The following is a 26,211-nucleotide window of genomic DNA, read 5'->3' on the forward strand; positions in this document are numbered from 1 at the left end:
GAGCACTGTGTACTAAGCCTGCTTACTTGGTCATATTAAATAACCCACTCAGACCTGTTTAGTTGATCATATTAAATATGAAAAATATATAACAGGACACAGACAGCAGAGGAGCACAGAAGCTAAGACACAAGTAGAGAAAAAGCAGCAATTAAAAGTCATGAGTAAGCAGAAGGCATAGAAAAGGAGAGTAAGCCCACAAAAATGTCAGCAGGGTCAGAGACCATGAGAAGCTGAGAACCAGACTGGCAGCCCTGTGTTAGTATATTAACACGATGACTTTATTCTGTCAAGTGTTTCCTTCCTTCATGGGAAGTTATGATGCTACTAGATTTCCATATGTTAAGGGCATGCTCCATCAGTCACCCTCATGACTGACAGCATGGCTTCATCATATGGAAATGACAGAGTAGCTGCCAACAGCTCTAGGCTTGCATCTACACAACGTTAAGTCCAATAGAGAAAGATAACACATCTTTCTTTCAACAGGTTCTGCAAGTGTCAAGAGATATCATCTCATTGGTTTTGATTGGGACTCTTGCCCATCCCTCAGTCAATCACTGTGACTAGGAGAACAATAAGTCAGACTTGAGTCATGTACTGTCCCTGCAGCCAAAGCTAATATCAATAATTCTCAAATTGAATTAACTGAGATTGGTGATAGGATGGTTCTCCAAAGAAAAAGTCAGGGTAGCAGTGGATACTAGCAACAAAACAATCATCTCTACCATGGATGGTATCAGGGATACTTAGGCAAATTTGCTTTTCTTGATATAAACAGAGGGCATATAACATGTCATCTGAACAGGTACATGGCAAAACCGGGTTCCCTCTTTATAACCTCTCAGACATGTGTAATTCACATTGGAAGCCGAACACGTTGACTCTGCAGACCACCTCTATACATTCCTGCCACCACCACCAGGAAATCTACTCTTTATCTTCAACACTGCCTTAGTTGTAAGGGTTTGCTTTAGAAGTGTCTGCCAAAGTGCTTTGGGTAAAGTGTTACAAAGAAAGTGACATTACACCTGAATTTTATGAAGGATAGATCTGGTACAATATTGATTTCCATCAAATGAAGAGTTCTTGTGAATATATTTAATCAGAGCACTTATATCATCATTTCAATGAACCTTTCTTAAAGTTAAATAGTTATGTTATTAAATTCCTAGCTGCAATGAGCATGACTTTTACTGTTCAAAGGGAGAAGACATCTGAATGTTTCAGGCTCTGAGAAGAGATATAACATAAAGGTGAGGGGTGGTGTCTCATGCCTACAATCCAGCACTTTGGGAGGCCCCGAGTGGTGGATCGCTTGAGTTCAGGAATTCAAGGCCAGCCTGTGCAACATGGTGAAACCCCATTTCTACAAAACAAACAAGCAAACAAACAAACAAAAAATAGCCAGGCATGGTGGCGCATACCTATAGTCCCAGCTACTCAGGAGGCTGAGAACTGGGAGGATCACTTGACCCTGGGAAACCAGGGCTGCAGTGAGCTAAGATCACACCACTGCACTTCAGCTTGGGTGACAGAGTGAGACCTTGTCTCAAAAAAAAAAAAAAAAGTAAATAAATACATAAATAAAATAAACAGAAATACAATATAAGATCCCCTGGAAAATATTTCCTGTTACTGTTTAGGAGAGAATGCATGGAAAATTGAAATATTCAGAGTCAGAAAATTAGAGTACAGAATGCCAGGTGAAAACACTTTTTAAGAAGTAAAGAAGAAATTAAATAAAAGCATGTTAGAAAATACTCTTTCACAGTACTCCAATGTACTATCTTATTCTCCATTAATTCCAACATTGCTTAGGAGCAAGGATCCAGCTTCTGTTTTTCAAATTCTAGAGAAGCCATCACTTCGAGCTTTTCCACCATTTCTATGTTTTTGCAGGATAGAAAGCAGTGACCATCATTTATTTACCTACATCCAAATATCAAAATACTGAACTTTAAAACTTGCATCTCTGCGCTCAAAAATGTAATCGGATGTCTACTAACATTTAGGAATCTACTTACTCTATTAACAGGACAAGCTGTCCTCTTCATTTTGTCTGTAGCACCGAATCAGGCACTGTTGTAATAGAAGTCCTGTGCTTGTGTCCTTTGGCGTGCACAAGCTGGGGTGCAATATAGATTGTTATCACCACAGCAAGAACACAAAGAATTCTAAGCCCTCCAAGGAAGAATTGGTCTTCAAATGCAATGATGGGAAAAAAAATGAAAAATCCACACACCTCTAGATCTTTTCTTACATTTTCCCTCAGGGTCTATTCTTCCTATATACCTTCTGCAAGCAAGGTGCCAACTCTTCAATTTCAGCAGCTGCTATTATCTCTAAACTTCCTCCTTTTTTTTTTTTCCAGTTTAGAATCACATTTTATTTCCTTACACTAACTGAAATAACACACTTCACACTTTCCACTTTTGCAGCTGGGTCTGTCACATGTGTCTACTCACAGGGTTTATTTTATCTGTATCTCATCAACTTGCTCTTCACTTTCTGTTTTCTGATGAAGCACCACAGTGGGATCTGCATTCACCTTTTCAAGGTTTTCCTGCAAGGAATTAAGAGATGATTATCCAGTCCTATAAAGTCATCTTGGGAGCTTCTGTGTAATAAAAATCTAGTGTTGTCAATTTGATCGAAAGCTTTCTTAGGAAGAAATAAGAATTTTCCTTTCTCTTTTTTGAATCAGGGAAGTAGGACTGTTTCTTTTCCCTTTAATCATGAGTTTGCCATGGATGTTTTCTATTTTCTAATATGAAAAATCAAATTTCAAAACCTGTAACTTGAATGGACTATTAAATGCCAAGACTTGCTTTAGGAGTTTCACACACACAAAAAAAATAAATAAATAAAAAGGAAGTAGAGACTGGAAATGGGGCATAAGGGGCATAAGAAAGGGGTATAAGAATGTCTGAATGGAGTCAACAGTTCACTCTGTTAAAGAGATCAAAAGAGAACTCACTGAAGTCTTGGGAGCATCATCTGCAGAATGGCTGAGGTAATGCCATAAAGCAAAGTTTAAATGTGCTGTACGTGGTTGTGAAAATAAAAAGATACACACAAATCTGTGTCCTGGAATGCTGGAATCCATAATGCTACCAAAGACCACCTCTCAACCAAAGGACAGGAGAGGTAAATTGCAAAAACGAAAGTATAAATGAGATTGAAAATGGCATTCCCAGCCAGGTGCAGTGGTTCATGCCTATAATTCTAGCACTTAGGGGAAACCAAGGTGGGAGAATTGCTTGAGCCCAGGAGTTCAAGACCAGCCTGGCCAACGTAGCGAGACCTTGTCTCTACAAAAAATTTAAAAATCAGCTTGGTGTGGTGGCACGTGCCTGGGGTCCCAGCTACTTGGGAGGCTGAGGTGGGAGGATCAATTGATCCCAGGAGGTTGAGGTTGCAGTGAGCTGTGGTTGTACTGCACTCCAGCCTGGAAGACAGAGCAAGACCCTGCCTCAAAAAAAAAAAAAAGAAAAAGAAAAAGAAAAAGAAAAGAAATGAAAATGTCACTCTCTGTATGCTTTGGGAAAAAACTTCAAATAAATCTTAGGTAGACTTCCCTACCCATTTCGAAAGGCTGTTTCCTGCTCACATCATCATCCCCTCAAAATGTGTAAAAATTACATGTCCTTTCTCTGCCATTTCTTTCCCTAATCCTTCCTCATCCTGTCAGTCTGACTTCTGCCTCCAAAATACCCAAGGGGTTCATCATTCTTAATTGTCCTGACCTTTTCTTTCCCCTTACCTGATACTTTTGTCCCTAACCCTGTCTTCCTGGAAACCCCTTCATCCAAATCTCAGTGGCACCAAAAGACGGGGCGCTCTTTCCTCTCGTCTCTCTTTTCTTCACTGCTTCTGCTTCATGGCCTCCATGCCCAGATCCCTTGCTCTCACGCAGCGCACCCAGACTATTTCCCTCTGAAATCTCAGTCTATTGGCGTCAATCCCGCAAAGTAAAAGCGTGCCCATATTTGTATCCAAGCTCACTGGTTTCCCCAAAGCTGCCGTTCACCCCTCCACCTGCATTCCAGAAGATATCTTTAACGTCTTTTTCCTCCTAAGCCATTTACCTCTCTGCACATTCTGACTTCTGGCACTGGCACCCAAAACTACAAAGTTATTCATATTACCTTTTATAGTCTTTTTTTTTTTTTTTTTTTTTGAGACGGAGTCTCGCTCCGTCGCCCAGGCTGGAGTGCGGTGGCGCTACCTCCACTCACTGCAAGCTCCGCCTCCCGGGTTCACGCCATTCTCCTGCCTCAGCCTCCGGTGTAGCTGGGACTACAGGCACCCGCCACCACGTCTGGCTAATTTTTGCATTTTTAGTAGAGACAAGGTTTCACCGTGTTAGTCAGGATGGTCTACGATCTCCTGACTTCGTGATCCGCCCGTCTCGGCCTCCCAAAGTGCTGGGATTACAGGCGTGAGCCACCGCGCCCAGCCTATAGTCTTTTTCTTCTCCCTTTTGACTTGTAGTCACCAAGATCTTATTTTCTGTGTTCAACAACTCTAGTAATCTCCCGGTTCTCTTCAACGCTTACAGTCTCTCTCTATTCAAGCCAGGTATATTCAACATGGAGGTTCCCTCTTCCCTTTCCTTTGTCGCCACATGTGCAGTAAAAAAGCAGGCAACGTGGTGCCGGCCAGGTGACCATTTGCATAATAAAAGATTAGGGTAGAATGGCCAGCTTCTTCGCATGCTGTGCAAATGGCACACCTGGTCCTACCAATCTCACGTGCCATATATAAATCAGACATTGCCTCCTCAAGCTTGTCTGTAAAACCCCATGGATTTCACCATGGAACCAGACGACCCATCAGGACCCCCTCTCTCTGCAAGAGAGAGACCTTTTCTCTTTTCTCTCACCTATTAAACCTCCACTCTTAAACTCTCTTCTTGTGTGTCCACATCCTCGGTTTCCTTGGTGTGAGATGACGAACCTCAGGTATTTAGCCCAGACAAACGACACCGCTTCATTACCAATCAGAACCTGGAGAGGAAGGAAGCCTGTGGCTCAGGCCTGTAATCCCAGCACTTTGGGAGGCCAAGGCGGGCGGATCACCTGAGGTCAGGAGTTCGAGACCAGCCTGACCGACATGGAGAAACTCCGTCGCTACTAAAAATACAAAAAATTAGCTGGGCGTGGTGGTGGATGCCTGTAATCCCAGCTACTTGGGAGGATGAAGCAGAAGAATCGCTTGAACCCTGGAGGCACAGGTTGCAGTGAGCCGAGATTGTGCCACTACACTCCAGCCTGCGCAACAAGAGTGAAACTTCATCTCAAAAAAAAAAAAAAAAAAAAAAGGAAGCCTGAAGTTCAACTAGGTCAGCACCCCTGAACACAGAGTGCAGGATGAGAAGAGGAGAGATGGGATATGACTTGTGGGTGAGGGAACAAGCATAGGTATTTCTGGGTGGGTAATTCCAGAGTTTGTATTTCTAGCTTGTTTGGCATTATGCTTTATAATTATCTCTGCGTATTAAGATATTTCTTTTGTTGGATCATTTTTTTCATGTCTTGCCAACCTTATCCTGTTTAAGATTAATTGGTAAAACAAATCATGGATGCTGCCATGAGTTTCACTTTAACATAATGTTAAGATTTCGGAACCTGTTTTAATTTATGAAGTAATTTAAAACTAATATATGTGTCTTTTAGGTCACATCAGTATGTCAGCAATAGGTTCTAACCTTTCATTTAATCACTTGGCTTAAAGAAATTTTATATGTAGGTATATTATGACAGAAATCTATGGTGAGCACTCTCTTTTCCCAGCATTCATCCCAAACCATCGACTTTTCTCTTCAGCATGAAGTAAATGAAAGTGGGGAGGAAAATCACACAGAAGGAAGAGCTGTCTCATTTGATAAATGGAGTAAATGTGAATCGAATTCCATCTATTTGACAAATGGGCCTAATTTAACTCATGTCCTATGTCTGGTGGATTTCTCCACTTGGTGAACACATTAGTGTTTGTGGATTTTCTTGCCTCACTATGTAGAAAGGAATCCACAAGGTGACTCCTAGCATTTCAGTTCAAATATTCTTAAGGTCTCATTAAGTGATGAGATATCACACACTGCCTAACAAACTGACAGATATTAAAATTATCATTCGGACATTTCAGGAGTTTGTAGGGATAAGAAGAGAGTAGAGGGACAGGTTTAGGCCACATACCAAAGGGATCAGAATGGCATCAACTTACTCCATAACTGCCCTAAAAGACAGAATAGGAAATTACCTACAAAACGTATAGGAAATGGTTTATCATTTAGAATTCTATTTCCAGTCAAATAATTAAAAGTGTAAGTATAGGCTAGACATTTTCAGACATGCAAGTTATCAGGAGCAGTGTATTCCCTATGGACCATTTTTCAGGTTTTGGGAAGATATGTTCCACCAAAACGACAGTAAAAAGAAAGAGAGAGAGCGAAAGAGAGAGAGAGAGAGAGTAGATCTTACGAACAGAGTACACAACGCAGAAAAAAGTGAAAAGAATTCTCAGGATGCTGTTGAACTAAAAGCTGCAGAAGGCCAAGGGTGCACCCAATCCCAATCCAGACTGGAGAAAAATAATGAACATCTCCAGAGATCAGTCTGCAGGACTGAAAAAGTAATAATAAAAATAAAGGGAGCTGACTTGTGACCTGATGTGTTTGATTATGTGAGAGGCAGCTACTCTTATACAATCTATTTCAGAAAATTAAGATAAGGAGAAACTAACCAGTTTGCATAATCTAACTAGAATGACACTGATATCAAGAATGCACAAAGACTGGCAGAAAAAAAGATAATTGTAGATTATCTATGAGTATTATAAAATTTGAGAGAACATATTAGTGAATAAATGCGACAAAGTATTAAACTAGCACTATCAATTGACATTTATTCCGGGAATTTAAGGTAGTTCAAAATTTAGAAAATTTGTATATGATCAGCCACAATAACAGATTAAAGAAAAAACACATAATTTAAAAAGGATTAAAAAGGCATTTAATAAAACTTGGCATTCATTAATAATTGTAAAACAGAAAAATATTTGCAATGTATATCTCATAAAGATATTGTATCCAGACTATATCAAGGAATATAATAATAACAAAACAAGCTAATTAAAAAAACATAAAATGTTTGAACAGATATTTCAGTGAAAAAATATGCAAATGGCAAATACGCTCATGAAAAGATGCTTGCAAATTAAAACCACGATGATGTGTCAAATTTTTTTTTTTTTTGAGACAGGGTCTCACTCTGTTGCCTAGATTGGAATGCAGTGGCATGATCTTGGCTCATCAACCTCCACCTCTCAGGCTCAAGAGATCCTCCCACCTCAACCTCCTGAGCAGCTGGGACTACAGTCAATACAGTTCTTGAATGACTAGAACTAAAAGAAAAAAAAAAGGCAATACCAAGTGTTAGCATGAATGAGGAAAAACTGTCATGGCTGGTGGTAACACAAAATGGTATAGCTACCTTGTCTTATTTTTAATTTTAATTTAATTTAATTTAGAGACAGAATCTCTCTCTGTTGCCAGACTGGAGTGCAGTGATGCGATCTTGGCTTACTGCAACCTCCATCTCCTGGGTTCAAGCGCTTCTCCCGCCTCAGCCTCCCAAGTAGCTGGGACTACAGTCGTGCGCTACCACACCCAGCTAATTTTTTTGTATTTTTAGTAGAGACGAGATTTCACCATGTTGACCAGGATGGTCTCGATCTCCTGACTTCGTGATCTACCCGCCTTGGCATCCCAAAGTGCTGGGATTGCAGGCATGAGCCACCGCGCCCAACCTTTCTTAAAACTTTTTACTTTTATAGATTTCGGGAATACAAGTACATTTTTATGACATGGACATATTGCATAGTGGTGAAATCTAGGTTTTCAGTGTAACCATCACCCAAATAATGAACATTGTACACAACAGGTAATTTTTCAGCCTTCCCCCTCTTCCCACCTTTTGGAGTCTCCAGTGTCCATTTTTCCACTCTCTATGTCCACGTGTATGGTACAGCCACTTTGAAAAAGAGTTTGGCAGCTCCTCATAAGTTAAACACACACTTACCGTATGACTCATCAGTTGCATGATATTTATCCAAGAGAAATAAAAGCATGCACCCACAAAAAAAGCTACATGCAATGTTTATAGCAACTTTATTAATAATACTTACAGTAATCATGTTTTTAAATCTGTCTATATTCTATGATGCTTCGCTATCTTGGGAATTTATGGATTCAGGGAGAGACCTTCCCTTCTTGGGTTAGCTAATCCCTAGAGACGGCAAACAACTCATCCTGGGATACTACTCCACTGCTCTAAATCAGCCCAAAGCCAGATATGAAGACAAAGAGAGACCACCCCTGCGGCCTAGAGCCTGCTGAAATTCTTCACTCGAATCCTAAACCTGCCCAGCTGCTCGGCCTGTCTTTCTCATTCCTTTCTGTGAAAACTACAATCAAGACTGTGCCTCTGCCGTCTCCTCTCTGCTTCTCCCTCCTGACTGACCCAGGTGCTTCTCTGTGTGGTCCTGCCTACCATGGCATGACCCCTTCTCTTGGAAACTGTGAATAACAAAGTACCTTCCCGATGGCAGTTGTCTCCTGATCTGTTGGCTTCACCAAACCTGAAAAAAAACAATATCATTGGTACCTTTTAAGGCAGTACTCAATACTGGAAACACTCAAATGTCTGTCAATCGTTGAATAGATAAGATACTGTGGTGCATTACTACAATGGAATCCTGCCCAGCTATGAAAAGGCACAAGCTACTGACAACATGCAACAAAACGATGATGCTAGGTGTAAAAAGAGCCATTGAAGGTTGGGCATGGTGGCTCACATGTATAATCCCAGCACGCTGGGAGACAGGTAAGGAGATTGCTTAAGTCCAGGAGTTCAAGACCTGGCTGGGCAACACAGTAAGACCCTGTTCCCCCGCCACACACACACACACACACACACACACACACACACACATACACATACACATACACATGCATTAGCCAGGCACGGTGGGTAACACCTGTAGTTCCAGTTACTTCAAAGGCTGAGGTGGGAGGATTGCTTGAGCCCAGGAGTACATGGCTGCAGTGAGCTACGATCACCTGGGCATTAGAGCAAGACTCTATCTAATTTTTTTTAAAAAAGCCATTCACAAGGGGCTACATGCTCTTTGATTTCATTTATATGATATTCTGGAAAATGCAAAACTAGTAACAGCAAGTAAGTCAAGGATTGCCAGGAGTTAGTGGGGACAAGTTTAACTGCAAAGTGCCATAAAGGGATAGTTTAGAGTGATGGAAATCTATATCTTGAATGTGGTAGTGATTACGTAGCTGCATGCATTTGTCAAACTCTGTAAAGACAGGCGAAAAGGGTGAATTTTACTAAATATAAATTGTATTGATTTTCTATTTCTGCTGTGACAAATTACTACCAACTAAGTGACTTAAAACAACACAAATTTATTATCTTACAGTTTTATAGAAGCCTGACATCCATGTCCGTGGACTAAAATCTGAGTATTGGGAGCATTTTGTCTCTTTCTAGAGACTTTACGGGAGAATCTGCTTCCTAGTGTAAGCATGACCACCTGTATCTTTCCTTATATTTCTCTATATTCATATCCTTTAGTCACAGCCTGGAAAGTTTCTCTGATTTAAAAAACTTATGTGATTATTTGAGCCTAAAAAGATAAGCCAGAGCCAGGCGCAGTGGCTCATGACTATAATCCCAGCACTTTGGGAGGCCGAAATGGGTGGATCTAAAGGTCAGGAGTTTGAGACCAGCCTGGCCAATATGGTGAAACCCTGTCTCTACTAAAAATGCAAAAATTAACCGGGCATGGTGGCAGGCGCCTATAATCCCAGCTACTCTGGAGGCTGAGGCAGGAGAATCGCTTGAACCTGGGAGGTGGAGGTTGCAGTGAGCTGAGATTGCTCCACTGCACTCCAGCCTGGGTGACAGAGTGAGACTCCATCTCAAAAAAAGGAAAACAAACAAAAAAAAGAGAAGCCAGCATAATCTGCCCATCTCATGTTTCTTAATGTAACCACATCTGTAGTTTCTGTTTTGGTGAGCCAGGTTGAGCCTGTAATTTGCATTTTGAACAGTTTCTCAGATGATCCTGCTGCCACTCATCAAGAGACCACATTTTGGGGAACACTTATGGAGACATACAAGAGAATCTATGAGCCACTAGAAATAAGAATGTTTAGCAAGGTTGCTGAATACAAAACCTAAATAGAAAGTAAATCACATACTATCCGACAGTAATGTACAATTAGAAACTGCAGGCTTACACAGCATGGCTGGTGACATTAGCTAGCACTCACTCTTCTCTCTCTAATGAGGATACAATGGACTACAAGAGACTGAACTATATCTTCTTCTATGTCCAACAGACTTACATTCAACTTTCGCTCACACACACACAGCTGGAAAATTTTGTTAGTCTCTATCTATTTTATTTGTGTGGGTGTATATATATATATATATATATTTTTTGAACAGTTTCTCATATATGTGTGTGTGTATATATGTGTGTGTATGTGTATGTGTGTGTGTGTATAAAATGTGTGTGTGTGTTTTTAGAGATGGGGTCTTGCTCAGTTGCCCAGGCTGGAGGTACAGTAACATGATCAGAACTCACTGCAGCCTCCAACTATTGGGCTCAAGTGATCCTCCTGTCTCAGCCTCCTGAGAGGCTAGGACTACAGGCATGTGCCACCATGTCTGACTAATTTTTATTTTAAAAAACATTTTATAGAGACGGGGTCTTGTTATGTTGCCCAAGCTGGTCTTAAACTCCTGGCCTCAAGTGATCCTCCCTACTTGGCCTCCTAAAGTGTTTGGCTTACAGGCATGAGTCACTATAACTTGCCAGTTTTTTTTAAGCAGTTAATATAAAATTATAGCATGAAAATAAAGCAACCTGAATTTAGTAACGCAGCTGGAACAATCTGCAGTAGTGGTGGCAGTGGTGAGAGAAAAGGTCTAATTTAAACAATTTTCTGAGTTGTTGGTTGTTCACTTTTCTCATGGTGATGAAAGTAGACATTTTTTCAAAGGGGACAAGAAGCTGCTGGAGGTTTGCTGCTCCCAAGGATCTGGGGATCTTTGCACTACCCCAAGATCTGAGTGAGTCGTATTAAAAATAATGTAAGTCGCATTAAAAGTATGAAAAGTAACGGCAAAAACTGTAATTACTTTTGCACCAACTGAATACATTTGAAAAATGTCAATGTTCAATCCTAAGCCTGACAAAACTGACAAATAGGAAGCTTATGTAGTCAGTGAGAGTCTCCTGTTTGTCTCCAAGAGACGTCTCATTTTGCAGACATGTGGAACTACCCTCTTTCCGCAAGCACTGATTCCCATGTTGAAGCTTGCTAGACATGACAATGGGTTTGACTCAATTTAAAACTTCTTTTATTCGCGTAAGAATTTCATGAAGCTTCTTAACCAAGGATGCCAGAATTTCCAGGAAGGAACAGAGATTCTTAAGGCAATTTTCCCAAATGGAGCAGAATGTTGTATGAGATGTATGAATTGTGATGTTGGTACTTGTATGTACTGAGTTTCCCAGGGAGTGGGGTAATCAGTCAGACAGATTAAACCCTGGAAATTCTGATAAGTGTGTTTGACGCAGCAGTTATGGACCAGTCCTGCATGAAAGATGGTGTCACTGTAGATGATGTCACTCTCTAGAATGAAATTCATGACTTGATACCAGATCCTGTCATTGATGCCACACTGTTCAATTCTTGGGGGAGCCGATGAATGGAATGAAATAAGATAGAACTTATTGGACTATTCGTATCACTCCAGAACCTTACGTTAGTTTTAAAAGAAACGTATGTCATACCTCCTATGATGACTTGATGAGGACAGTTGTGAAAGTCTCCAAGCCAGGAAAATTTGTGACAACCTTGTTAGCTAATCAGAGCTCTAAATGTCACACCATGTTTTCTTCACCCCAGAATATTGAAGGTTTTAAATGTCTTGATTGCCAGAGTGCTATGTTCAATGATTACAATTTTGTTTTTACCAGTTTTGCAAAGCAGCAATGACAACAGAGACTTGATTAAGAAAAATGAAGAAAGAAATGCAAAAAGAGAACACATGTAGAAGGGAGTGGCTGCTTTCTAGATGTTCATACCAGGGACCATGCTTCTATAACCATCACCTTGTTGTTGCAGAAAGCCTTAGATATAATCATAGTGCAATCATTTTGAACTGTTTGCATTATTTTTCTTTTTTTTTTTTTTTGTATTTTTTAGTAGAGACGGGGTTTCACCGTGTTAGCCAGGATGGTCTCGATCTCCTGACCTTGTGATCCGCCCGCCTTGGCCTCCCAAAGTGCTGGGATTACAGGCTTGAGCCACCGCGCCCGGCCTGTTTGCATTATTATATGAAGGAGTTAGATATCTTGCATGAATGCTCTCTTCTGTGTATAGATGTTCTCCATCACTCTTGCTGTGAAACTGAAGTACGTGTAGTAAAAAACACCTTTTATGATATAAAACTTTGCAACACTTGTGAAAACAATTCAATTTAGTTTATGTGCATATAATATTTCTCCAAGTATCATCCAAAATTTCCTGCACACGAGGCTTTTGTCCCAATTAGGTGTTGGTCTCAGCCTAACCATCTGAGACTGTTCTGTTAAATTGCTGCCAGAATTTTACATCCAGTTGCCTCTACATTCTAACACACGTTCTTTGTTGTTACTGAAGCCAATTTCTACTTTATACAGAATTTTTTGCCACTGTAATTAAATTTTTTCTTCCATGAGTCAAGCCCTCTTATGAAAATGATTTCAGCTACTCATTTTGTGTATGCCTCTTTTAATGTTATTGGTCCCTGCATCTGTAGTACTTTAATTGATTTATTCTCTCACCATGATGTATTCCCCAAGCCCACCAAATAAAGCAATGCACTTAAAAAAAAAAAGAAATTGCACTAACAAAAAGATCACATTCACGATAAAAAAATAAGGTACCTAGAAATAGACTTAACAAGAAATATGCAAGATCTCTGTTGAGGAATGTATAAAATATTTGTGAAGGACATAAAGAATCCAAATAAGTGAAAAGATAACATGCTCCTGGTTTGGAGGAAATATGAGAAAAGTGTTCATTTTCCCTGAATTACACTGTAAGTTTCATGCAGTCCCAATCAAGATCTCAACAAGGTTTCTGTCAAACTTCAAATGTACTTCTAAAATTTATACAAAAAACTTACTTACCAAGAATAGTTACCACAATTTTGAAGAACAAACAAAATTGGGGAATTTTAACCAACAAAGAATTAGTTTTCTGAATATCTAAAGAATTTGTATGACCCAATCAGAATAAAACATCTCAATAGAAAAAAAAATAAGCAATTGATGCAAAGGAAACTAGCATAGCCAAAGCACTTATGAAAGATTGCATCAGGAAAACTCCAGTTAAAACAACAGACTATTATGTCCTATTCATCTTTCAGGAAAAATTTAAATGTCTGACAAAACTATGTTAGTGAGAATTTGGAAAAACAGGAGCACCAATTCCTGGTGGTGGATGTATAAATGTATACAAATGCTTTGGAAACTGTATAAGTCTATTTTCATGTTGCTAATAAAGACATACCCGGCCGGGCGCGGTGGCTCAAGCCTGTAATCCCAGCACTTTGGGAGGCCGAGACGGGCGGATCACGAGGTCAGGAGATCGAGACCATCCTGGCTAACATGGTGAAACCCCGTCTCTACTAAAAATACAAAAAACTAGCCGGGCGAGGTGGCGGGCGCCTGTAGTCCCAGCTACTTGGGAGGCTGAGGCAGGAGAATGGCGTGAACCCGGGAGGCGGAGCTTGCAGTGAGCCGAGATTGCGCCACTGCACTCCAGCCTGGGCGACAGAGCGAGACTCCGCCTCAAAAAAAAAAAAGACATACCCAAGATTGGGTAATTAATAAAGAAAAAAGGTTTAATAGGCTCACAGTTGCCCATGGCTGGGGAGGCCTCACAATTATGGTAGAAGGTGAAAGGCACGTTTTATATGGTGGCAGGCAAAGAGAGAATGAGAACAAAGCAAAAGGGGTTTCCTCTTATAAAACCATCAGATCTTGTGAGATTTATTCACTACCATGAAAACAGTATGGGGAAACCACCCCATGATTCCATTATCTCCCACCAGGTCCCTCCCATGACACATGGGAATTATGGGAGCCACAATTCAAGATGAGATTTGGGTAAGGGCACAGACAAATCATAACAGAAACCATCTTGAACAATCTAATTGTTGCAAATGCTCTTGCTCAATGATCCAGGAATCCCACTTACAGGTGCAAATCCTGAAGAAACTGGCCTTCAATAAGATTTGTCCTCATTGTGTATATTAGTGAATAAACAGAAACAACCTAAATGTCCATCCACAGGAGAACAGATAAATAAATTGTGGCATAGTTATCTAATGCAATATTACATAACAGAAAAAATGAATAAATTGAATCTGTAAGGATGGCATGAGTAAATCTTAAAAAGTATAATGTTGGGAAGAGGATTAAAAAGCAAATTTCAGAGTATATAAATTTATCAAATTTGCATAAAATTTAAAATGTTGCACCTAATTTATATGCACTGTTTACACACATAAAAATATGTTTATCAATGCAAAACCATGGATAAGAATGATAAACATGAGGTCCTCTTACTGGTTAACTGAGGAATGAGTGAATAACATGGATTCAAAAACGATGATGTGACCGGGTGTGGTGGCTCAAGTCTGTAATCCCAGCACTTTGGGAGGCTGAGGCAGGTAGATCACCTGAGGTCAGGAGTTCAAGGCCAGCCTGACCAACATGGTGAAACCCCATCTCTACTAAATACAAAAAATTATCCAGGCATGGTGTGCATGTCTGTAATCCCAACTACTTGGGAGACTGAGGCAGGAAAATTGCTTGATCCTGGGAGGCAGAGGTTGCAGTTAGCCGTAATTGCATCATTGTGCCCCAGCCTGGGAAACAAGAGTGAAACTCTGTCTCAAAAAAACAAAACAAAACAAAACAAAAAAACAGAACAGTGATGAGGGCCTCAACCATATTTGAAATCTTGCTTCTGTGTTTAAAATGTCTTACACTCAATGCAGCATTGAGTGTAGATTTGACAGAATTTTTCAACATATTTTATAGGTTGTTTTCTGGATGTTTGATATACTTCACAATTAAAACTGAAATAATTTTGTTTCCTGCTTTTCCACTTAATCGTACATTGTAATTTTTTTGTATAACACAGTAATATTAATACAACTGTTAAATTTCCCCTGATGTTTCATTGGCTGAATACTAAACCTTTCTCCTTTAGTTGGACAACTTTCAACTTTCCATTTGGTTTCAATTTTTCAGTATGATAACACTTCAAGCAAATCTTTTCAAAAAGGGCATTTTACAGTTTTTTAAAAACTGAGTATGAAATGGAGCACTTGAAAAGGGATGAACATGGCAATTGAGAAGAAAAGACAAGAGAAAAATTTTTCTTTTTAGTTGAAAGTTTTAAATCACAAATCAACTATTGGAAATAATTTGTAGACATATCCAAAGAAAAGGTAAATAAGGAACATTTAATTATCCTACAAGGAAGCATATAATTTTACAAAGAAATATTAGAGACAAACCACAGCTACATGCAAGTCACTGAATCACAACACAAGATTTCATGTTGTTCATATTCAAAGGCTATGTTTTCAATTGTTTATCAACCACGTACTCAGCTTTTCCATTGTACATATGCCAACAGTCTCTTCCTAAGTAAAACTGGGCATATGGAATCTTTCAGCTCTAAAGTCTGGCCTTTCAAGTTCTTCAAATATAAAAATAGCCAAAGAATGCAGTTAAAATGGGGGAAAAAGTATTTTCCATTCATGCATTGCTCTCAATTATATGTTCCAGAAAAAAATTACCTTCAGGCTGAGAAAAAGCATGAAAAATTTCAACCTCAAATCTAAAGATCAATACTTGTGAAAGTAAAAGGCAGGGAAATATGGTGGGGGCTAACAATTATCCATGAACTCTTCTGTTTATTTCCTAGTCTTATTATCTGCCTTTACTCTCAGAGACACACACAGGCACTAAATATTTTCCCTCTACAAAATGAGTTTTAATTCCACAAACATCTGGGAAAGAGAACGGATTGCAGAGTCAGACTTTAGTTTGAGTTCAATTTTTTCCATTTTATGTTCTATAAACTCAAAAAAAACCTAAATATTTCTGAATTTCACTTTCTCCCATCTCTAAAGTTAGAAGATGACTACTTTTATCTTGCTTTAAGTATTATTTGAAATAAAGTGTGGTATGAAATATTAAGTATTAATTAACAATCATGTTGCTGTTTCTCTACGGATTTAGCAAGCTGTGTGAAAGCTGTCTAGCCTACAAAAGGCTGTCAAAAGGTGTTTGTCTTTTTCCCCTTTCTCTTGGAAAACAAAAAGACATAAAATTATCATCTGCAAAAGCTGTAGTAGTTATGCTACTATGGTATATGCCATTGCTTTATGGAGCAACTTATTCGTTTTCTTTAAAAAATTGCAATGATAGACTGAATAAAGGAAATAAAGAAAAGTGGTACATATACACCAAGGAATATTATGCAGCCATAAAAAAAGAATGAGAATATGTTCTTTTCAGGGACATAGATGGAGCTAGAGGCTATTATCCTTAGCAAACTAACATAGGAACAAAAAACCAAATACCACATCTTCTTACTTATAAGTGGGAGCTAAATGATGGGAACACATGGACACATAGAGGGGAACAACACACACTGGGGCCTACTGGAGGGTGGAGGGTAGGAGGAGGGAGAGGATCAGGAAAAGTAACTAATTGCTACTAGGCTTAATACCTGGGTGGTAAAATAATCTGTATAACAAACCCCAATGACAGAAGTTTACCTATGTAACAAACCTGCACTTGTACTCCTGAACTTCAAAGAAAAGTTAAAAAACTTACAGTTGATACCAGTGCTTCACATAGCTCTTTAAATTTACTTGCTCTGAGAGGAGTACTGAATAGCACCTGCATCAGAATAAGCTGCGATGGTTATTAAAAATGCTAATTAATGGCTCACCATAGATCAACAACATTAAGCTCTCTGGGAATGTGGCCTAGGGGCATGTATTTTAAAACAATTGCCTGGTTTTTTTGTTTGTTTGTTTGTTTGTTTGTTTTCTGGCACGCAGTGGCATTTGAAAAAAATGCTCCTTCAATGTTTGGGTGAATATGGTCAACAACAACAGGGTTACTACAGATGCCTCCCTGTGCTGCACTGGGAGTATTACTACTATTCTATTGCAGACATGAAAGATTCAAGGTTCCTGTGGTAAGTCTTTTATCAAATACTGCCAGGTATTCTCTGGGGAAAAAAAAATGTGCCTGGCATAGGAGAGCACTCAGCCGCATGGATACTTAATAAATTACCAAGAAATGCCTAAACGTTCCACATACCAGGATAAAGCTTGCGCTTAGAAAGTCTTGCATTCAGCATGTTTCTTCGTGCAGATTCATGGTTGATTACACCTCGTAGGGGTGGTTTCCATGTTCAGAGCAGGCCTAGCCAATCATCTCACCAAGAGTCCAGGTCACATGTCACAACAGTGAAGGGAAATACCTTCAGAAAGGTTTATTCCAATAAGCAGAATCCATACTCACTGAACACTGCTGAGCTTCACTTCCCACAGGTGAAGGGCAGGTTTGGGAACTCTTCGTTAAGATTTTTTTTTTATTCTTACAGACAGGGTTGCTCTGTCACCCAGGCTATATAGTCCGGTGGTGTGGTCATAGCTCACTGCAGCCCCTATCTCCGGGGCTCAAGCCATCCTCCCACCTCAGCTTCCCCAGTAGCTGGAACCATAGGTGTGCACCACCAAGCCTGGCTAAAGTATTTTACTTTTTGTAAAGTTTGGGTCTCACTGTGTTGCCAGGCTGGTCTCAAACTTCTGGCCTCAAGTGATCCTCCCCTCTCAGCCTCCCAAAGTGCTGGGATTACAGCCATGAGCCACTGTGCCCAGTCCTTTGTTAAGATTTTTATATGCTTTGTACTAAAGTAATACATGTAACCACTTTTAAGGGCAAAGAAGGAAGTAACTGTCTCCAGTAAGATTTTAACAGTGTCAGGCTGGGTGCAGCGGCTCACGCTTGTAATCCCAATACTTTGGGAGGCCAAGGTGGGTGGATCATTTGAGGCTAGGAGTTCGAGACCAGTGTGGCCAACATGATGAAAACCTGTATCTATTAAAAATAAAATAAAATAAAATAAAATAACAGAAGTCATGTGCTTATAATCCTAGCTACTCAGGAGGCTGAGGCATGAGAATTGCTTGAACCTGGGAGGTGGAGGTTGCAATGAGCCAAGATGGCACCATTGCACTCCAGCCTGGGCAACAGCAAGACTCTGCCTCAAAAGACAAACAAAACACAAAGTAAAAAATAAAAAAAGAGAATGAATTTTAACGGTGTTATCTGATCGTTTGGAATAGCTGAGCTGGGACCCACGCATTTTTATTGCGCACTCATTACCCCACCTCCCTACCTCCCCACACTAGGACCTTTTATCTGCTTCCACCTCTTTGTATGCTTAGGTGTTTTTGTTTAGAAACTGGAGGAGAAAGAAGTTTGTGTGAGTGGAGAAAGATGGAAGAACTGCTGTGGTGTGTTTTTTGCTTCTTCCAGTATCAAGATACTAGACTATGCGTCTGTCTAGAGTAGAGAGATCCTGAGAGGGAGAAAAAAGGCACCTCAGCCGGGCGCGGTGGCTCAAACCTGTAATCCCAGCACTTTGAGAGGCCGAGAAGGGTGGATCACGAGGTCAGGAGATCAAGACCATCCTGGCTAACACGGTGAAACCCCATCTCTATTAAAAAATACAAAAAAACTAGCCGGGTGAGTTGGCGGGCGCCTGTAGTCCCAGCTACTCAGGAGGCTGAGGCAGGAGAATGGCATAAACCCGGGAGGCGGAGCTTGCAGTGAGCTGAGATCCGGCCACTGTACTCCGTCTCAGAAAAAAAAAAAAAAAAAGGCACCTCATCCTAAGGGAACTTCTTTGTTGTGAGGCGCAGTATTTAATTAGGCCTCACTCTAGCCTGGGAGAAACAGTCATCGGTGCCTTACACCTGCCTGCACCAATGACATGATTTCCAAGTCAGCTTCCTCAGTATCATGGTCTTGGAAAAGCAGTTGCCTTCAACCATGGATCCACACATTTCTGTAACTGTAAAGAGATGTTGTCTTTTGACTATAAATAAACTATCAGTTTGATGTTTTTAAGATCCATGTGGTTAAAAAAAAAGGGGGGGCTTCAAAAGAGGTACCCTATGGCATAAAATATTGAAGATGCATTGGAGAATGTGGACAGGCAGAGATGGAATGGCTCTCCAAAAAAGAGGATACCATAGAAGAAAAGGTGATGAGCAAGATAGGCTTTTTTTTTTTTTTTTTTTTTTTTTGAGGTGGAGTCTTGCTCTGTCACCCAGGCTGGAGTGCAGTGGCGCCATCTTGGCTCACTGCGACCTCTGCCTCCTGGGTTCAAGCGATTCTCATGCCTCAGCCTTCCCAGTAGCTGGGATGACAGGTGTCTGCCACTACGCCTGGCTAATTTTTGTATTTTTAGTAGAGACAGGGGTTTCACCATGTTGGCCAGACTGGTCTCAAAATCCTGACCTCAGATGATCCACCCACCTTGGCCTCCCAAAGTGCTGGGATTACAGGAGTGAGCCACTGCACCCAGCCAAGATGAGCAATTTGAAACAAGGCTGTTCTTTAAGCAAGGAGTCTGGTCGAGGTTAACTGGGGCCCTATGTGAAGGAAAAGGCCCAGCTAGTGAGGATTGGGGGTTACCATCCAAGCATGCACAAATTGTCAGGTTGACAGAGTCATTCAAAACTTCATGAGTAGGGAAATCGTACGGAAGAGTGCAGTGAAAACATACTAGTCCAGGCTAGTTCAATAATCCAAGCAGAAAGAAATGAAGAGACACCAGTGAGATTAGAAAATGCAGAAAGAGAAAGGCAAATGCTGCTGCCACTTTCAGGACTACACAAATCAGGAGACGGGCTGAACTGGAGATCCCAGTGAGTTGTAAATGGGAACAAGTCTAGAAGACACGTGAGACACAAACCTAGGAGTGAGGTGGAAAGAAGTGGGAGGCAGACAAGGTTAGAGATAGCAATTTGGGAGTTACTGATCAGCACATGGGAGTTTCTACTGCTCAGTGCCAGGTATTTTTCTCAGCTCAAGACTGATACTCAGCTTTTCTTTCCTCTATGAGCAGTCTCCCAAGGACTCAGCCTTCATTTCTCCTGTTCTTTCATAAACAGTGCTTTTCGTTCCCCCGTCGTATCTGCTGATATGATTTGGCTGTGTCCCCACCCAAATCTCATCTTGAATTGTAGTCCCATAATTCCCACATGTTGTGGGAGGGACCCCGTGAGAGATAATCTGAATAATGGAGGCGGTTTCACCGTTCTTGTGGTAGTAAGTCTCATGAGATCGGACGGTTTTATCAGGGATTTCTGCTTTTACAACTTCCTAATTTTCTCTTGCCACTGCCACGTAAGAAGTGCCTTTCACTGAGCACCATGATTCTGAGGCCTCCCCAGCCGTATGGAACTGTAAGTCCAATTAAACCTCTTTTTCTTCCAGGTCTCAGGTCTGTCTTTATCAGCAGCATGAAAATTGATTAATATACCTGCCTTCCCTATTCTGTAGCCTACTGAGGAGTAGAATCTAGTCTCTACACATTCACACATTCTCACATTCTTTTTCTTGCCTCTGTGTTTTAAGATTTTCTTAACAAATTTTTATAGGAAAGAAGACACGGCCCAAAGAGGCTCAAAGTCTTTTGAACTCTTGCTGTGGAGATTCCTGGTGTATAATTTCTGATGACCTCCAAGAAGGTAAATGAGAAGCTTCTAGGAGCCTTTATCCTTCCTCGCTTTTTTACTGAGCTTTGGTTCACAATATCCTCTTCCTCCCAGCCTTATTAAAGACTATTGTCCCCTCTCCTTAGCCTCCAGGTGCAATCCGGGCTGGAGATGTTGGCAACTGGAATTCCTCCAGACCATCAGGATCTGTGTCCTGTTACAGAAAGTTCCTTCTGTGACCCCTCCTCCCAGAAATAGCTGTCTCACCATTATAGTCTTACCTGCAGAATCAAGTGGTCTCTTCCCAGAAGAGACTGCAGATTTAATTCCTGAATTCTCCAAAATATCCAAAGCAAACACGGAACTGCTAGATTTAAACTATCTTTCTCGGCTTTTGCCAAGTTAAATTACTGCCATATACTAACCACGCCCTGTGGCTAAACTCAGAGAGCAGACCTGTATTTCAGTTTTTACCCCTATAAAATTATTGTTTGACTAATATTCCTCCTGTTAAGTTAAATAAACAATGACAGTTTTTAAAGAATTTAGATGTCGTTATTTTCCATCTTTGTGGAATGAAGGCTCAGTGTGCACTGCATCTTTTTACAAATCTCTTAACTTTCTTAAACATTGTGCTTGTTTGTGGTTCTCCCAATAACGACCACATCATTTCCTGAACATTCCCAGGGTGAACTCAGTGCAGATTCTTCAAATTTTAGGGAAAATTGGATTGGTAGAAAAAAACAAAAGCGACAATGGTTTTCAATTTTTTTTTTTCTATATTCTTCCCCACTGACGTACTGTACTGGTTAAAAGTGTCCTATTACACTTTATATTGAGACGTTAAGCATAAAAACTTTCCTTAGATATGTTCCTATGACATTTCATCCATTTCCAATACAACATGTGGGTAAGTAAGATATAGTGGATGTCAAGACTAATAGATTTATTTTATGCAAAAATATATAATCTAATAGCCTTCCTTATTAGAAGTGACTTATAAAACAGACATTTATGCAGTGATGTGCGGTTTCTGTGTTTAACATTTAAAATTATTAAATGGGCCTGGCTTATACTTTGTATGGAAGTTTAAAAGGTTGTCAAAAGTTAGAGATGAAGGCAATTTGAGGTTTTATTACCATACTGGTGTTTTGGACACAAGGCTAAAACACACAAAGATCAGGGCCCAAATAAACTGAGGACTGGCCGTACAGTAAGTCTGAGGAACTTCTGTGTGAGTGACAGGCACATAAGTCTTTGAGTATCAATGCTCTGTCCTGTAAAACTAAAGCATCTCAGTGGTTGTTTTGAGTCTCAAATGAAATAATGAAACTGGATGTGTTTTTGTAAACTGTGCCACACTAGGTGAAAAGCCAAGGTCATTCTGCTCTGTGGTTAGTAGTTCAGTTCTCTTAATGTGTAAGGCTTGGTTCTCCAGATTCTTGGTTGATAATGCCAACTATTCAACTATTTTCATCCAAGGACTTAAATAAGAAATATCATCTGTATTAGTCTGTTCTCATGCTGCTAATAAAGACGTACACAAGACTGAGTAATTTATAAAGGAGAGTTTTAATGGACTCACAGTTCCACATGGCTGGGGAGGCCTCACAATCATTGCAGAAGGCAAGGAAAAGCAAAGCCATGTCTTACATGGTCACAGGCAGGAGAGCTTGTGCAGGGGTACTTCCATTTATAAAACCATCAGAGCTCATGAGACTTATTCACTATCACAAGAACAACATTGGAAAGACCTGCCCCTCATGATTTAACTACCTCCCACCAGGTCTGTTCCAAGACATATAGGAATTATGGGAGCTACAATTCAAGATGAAATTTGGGTGGGGACATAGCCAAGCCATATCACTATCCCAGCTTTTTGGGAGGCCAAGATAGGAGGATCACTTGAGCCAAGGAGTTTGGGGTTACAGTGAACTATGATTGGGACACTGTACCCCAGCCTGGGAAACAAAGCAAGACCCCAACTCAAAAAAAGAAATACTAATGTTTTGGAGTACCACCCAGGTCAAGCCTTCAGGCTCCAGGTGTCCATTCCCCCAGCTGCTGTGAGTGTTGGCTACTGAGAGCTCATAGCTGAGTTCCTTTCCAGCAAATGCCCACATCAGAAGGAAACAGCCTTCCCTGGAACAGTCTGCTTCTAATGACCAGCTGATGTAAGAATACACGGGCCCAGCTCTCTGTCTCCACTGAGGACAATTTTGAAGAGTCTTCCGAGGTTTCATTTTCTGCTGGGATAGTAGAGGCCCCGTTTGCAAAGGCCTCATAGTTCTCAGTCACCCTCTGTCCAATCCTGCTTCCCCCGCCTCCTTACAGGGTTATTCCCAGGTGTACTGCCTAAAAAATTCTTCTTCAGGCAAATCTCCATTTCAGGAATTGGTGTCACTTAAAAGCTCTCCAGATAATTGCCGTCTATCAAACACAGAAGATCACTAGTTTAACCTCTGCATCAGGCAATATTGTTTCTAACATTGAAAGGCAGTGTGCCAGAAATTAAAGTGTAACATTTCCGATCTCTGTTCATCTGTCAGATTGGAATAACTCCCTTATGGAGTATTTGTTATAAGACATACATAATGTGATAATACAGTGTCTACAGCATTGTGAAAACTCAATAAATATTGTTTTTACTATTTTTATGGGATGCCAGAAAAAAGAGTGAAGGTTACAGTTCCATGTGATTGGGACTATATTAGATGTTCTCTAATGAAATCTTCAGACAAGTGATAGTACTAATAATAATGTGTAATTCTAGAGAGATTTAAGAGTAATTTATTTGGGTGTTGATATAGCTTGGCTATTTTTTCCTTGAAATTTCATGTTTAAATGTGATTCTTAATGTTAGAGGTGAGGTCCAATGGGAGCTGTTTGGGTCACAGTGGGGGATTCCTCATGAATGACTTGGTGCCCTTCTCACAAAAGTGAGTGAATTCTCGCTATTAGTTTCCAAGAGTACTGGTCATTGGAAAGAGCCTGGCACCTCCTCTACTCCCTCTCTTTTGCTGTTTCTCTTCCATGTGATCTGCCCATGCTCACTTCCCTTTGCCTTCTCCCATGCGTAAAAGCTTCTTGAGGTCCTCATCAGAAGCAGATGCCAGCACCATGCTTCTTGTACTTGCCTGCAGAACTGTGAGCCAAATAAACCTCTTTTCCTGGTAAGTTATCCAGCCTCAGGCATTCCTTTATAGCAATGCAAACAGACTAAAACAGATAGCAACCAAGAAAAGGGGCAGAGTATTATACAAAATGTAGGAGTCATTTTATATTTACAGTGGAGATATTTATGTAGGAAACACACCCACACCCACATGAAATTTATTGTTAAATAATGTTTGAAAAAATTCTGGCTGAAGTGTGTGACTAACATGATAGCATAAAATATTTGTTGTCGGCTGGGCACGGTGGCTCACGCCTGTAATCCCAGCACTTTGGGAGGCCAAGACGGGCGGATCACGAGGTCAGGAGATCGAGACCATCCTGGCTAACATGGTGAAACCCTGTCTCTACTAAAAATACATAAAAAAAAAAATTAGCCGGGTACAGTGGCAGGTGCCTGTAATCCCAGCTACACAGGAGGCTGAGGCAGGAGAATGGTGTGAACCCAGGAAGCGGAGGTTGCAGTGAGTGGAGATTGTGCCACTGCACTCCAGCCTGGGCAACAGAGCATGACTCTGTCTCAAAAAAAAAAAAAAAAAAAAATTTGTTGTCAATTGGTGCAAGTCACAAGATAATTAAAAGGTCAAAAACAGTAACTGGAAGGGTGAAGCAAAGCTTTGGGGGAGAATTGTTATCTATTATTTATGTAGAATTTAAAAAATCACTGGTGACCAGCTTGTCTCATTTCAAGAAGAAGAAAAGAATCAAAGTCCTGGATTTACACTGGAAGGTAGGATTTGTATAGAGAAGCTATTAACATTTTCATTTTTCTGCTCAAACACCTTTTAACAAGGGTCATGGTACTCTTACTCTACATGAAACAAATAGTCACCATGAGAAACTGTTGAATTATTCAAAGAAAAATAATAAGAAAGAAATTATCCAAAGAAAAAATAATTTCTTTATCTTAAATAGGATTGATGGGGCAGAACACTGTCAGGACTAATAAAGCATCATTATCCACTGTATCATCCCATAATCCAAATCAGTTTAAAGTCTTTAAAGTGCCTGATTCAGAATTTTTCCCCTTGTAATGGTTTGAAAAATTACCATCCAACACTATAATCAGAGAAGAGCTGCAATATCAGAACTGGATTATTTGCACTAATGTTTATCTTCAGTTTAAAAAAGAAATCAGGTAAACCAACTATGTAATTGGTAAATCAACTAATTAGTAAACCAACTAATTTTTGTACTGCTTCTAAATTTTATATACCGGTGTAAGTCAGTATTTCAGACCTTTGTAATACAAAATAAGATTGCAGTTAATACTTTTGTAACTTAAAAATTGTTTTTAAATATTTCAGATTGACAAGTAATGAAGGCTCTTACTCATAACACCTTATTGTATAAATCCTTGATATTTGTCACATTTATCTCTGATTACTTTAAGGCATAAAATGTGACTGGGTGTTTTGAAGCCCTCTGTGTTCCTCACTATAATTTCATTTTTCATTCTCTCTCCCCAGAGGTACTGCCTACCCTAGATTTGTATTTATTATTCAGTAAATACTTTTATAATTTTAATAACATATATTGGTAATCATTAATAAAATACATTTTTAATATAAATGATACTATTTTCCAACATGCTTTATTCTGCTTAGATGTTAAACTTTTAAGATGTATCTGAATTGCTATTTGTAAATTTAATTCATTCCATTATGTTAATAATTACAGTATTAGCATAATTATGTTACAGTGTTCCATTATATGATAGAAAACAATGTATTCATCCAGACTCTTGTCTTTGTGATCCAGCTTGTTTCTAATTGTTCTCTTTCACAAACATCCATTGTGCCTTGTATGAGGGCTTTTCTGTGGTATGTACCAAAAGTGGCATGGCTAGGTCCCAGGGTCACAAGCATTTTCAGTTTAACTCAATCTTTATAATTTGCTCCTGACAAATTATAAAGATTTAATCATGTTGACTGTCTCTCCAGCACTGTGTAAGAATTCCCAATTCCCTACAATCTGATCCTCACTTAGTAATACAGATTTTTAATCTTTCTCTATCTGGTTACAAAATTGTACCTTCTTGTGTAAATTCTCAATTTTCTAATTATAGTGAGTGCAAGCATATGTATTGGCTTTTAAAATCTTCTCTTCTGCTACTTGTCAGCTCATA

The 26,211-nt window shown here is 39.9% G+C and overlaps 1 pseudogene; it reads left to right on the top strand.

Annotated features, from left to right (window-relative positions):
- The first annotated feature begins 2,933 nt into the window (after window positions 1–2,933).
- Window positions 2,934–12,109, top strand: LOC117082227 (annotated as a pseudogene).
- The last annotated feature ends 14,102 nt before the right edge of the window (window positions 12,110–26,211 follow it).

This window comes from Trachypithecus francoisi, unplaced genomic scaffold, assembly GCF_009764315.1.
Source record: "Trachypithecus francoisi isolate TF-2019V2 unplaced genomic scaffold, Tfra_2.0 Lachesis_group9, whole genome shotgun sequence".
NCBI classification, from domain to species: Eukaryota; Metazoa; Chordata; class Mammalia; order Primates; family Cercopithecidae; genus Trachypithecus; species Trachypithecus francoisi.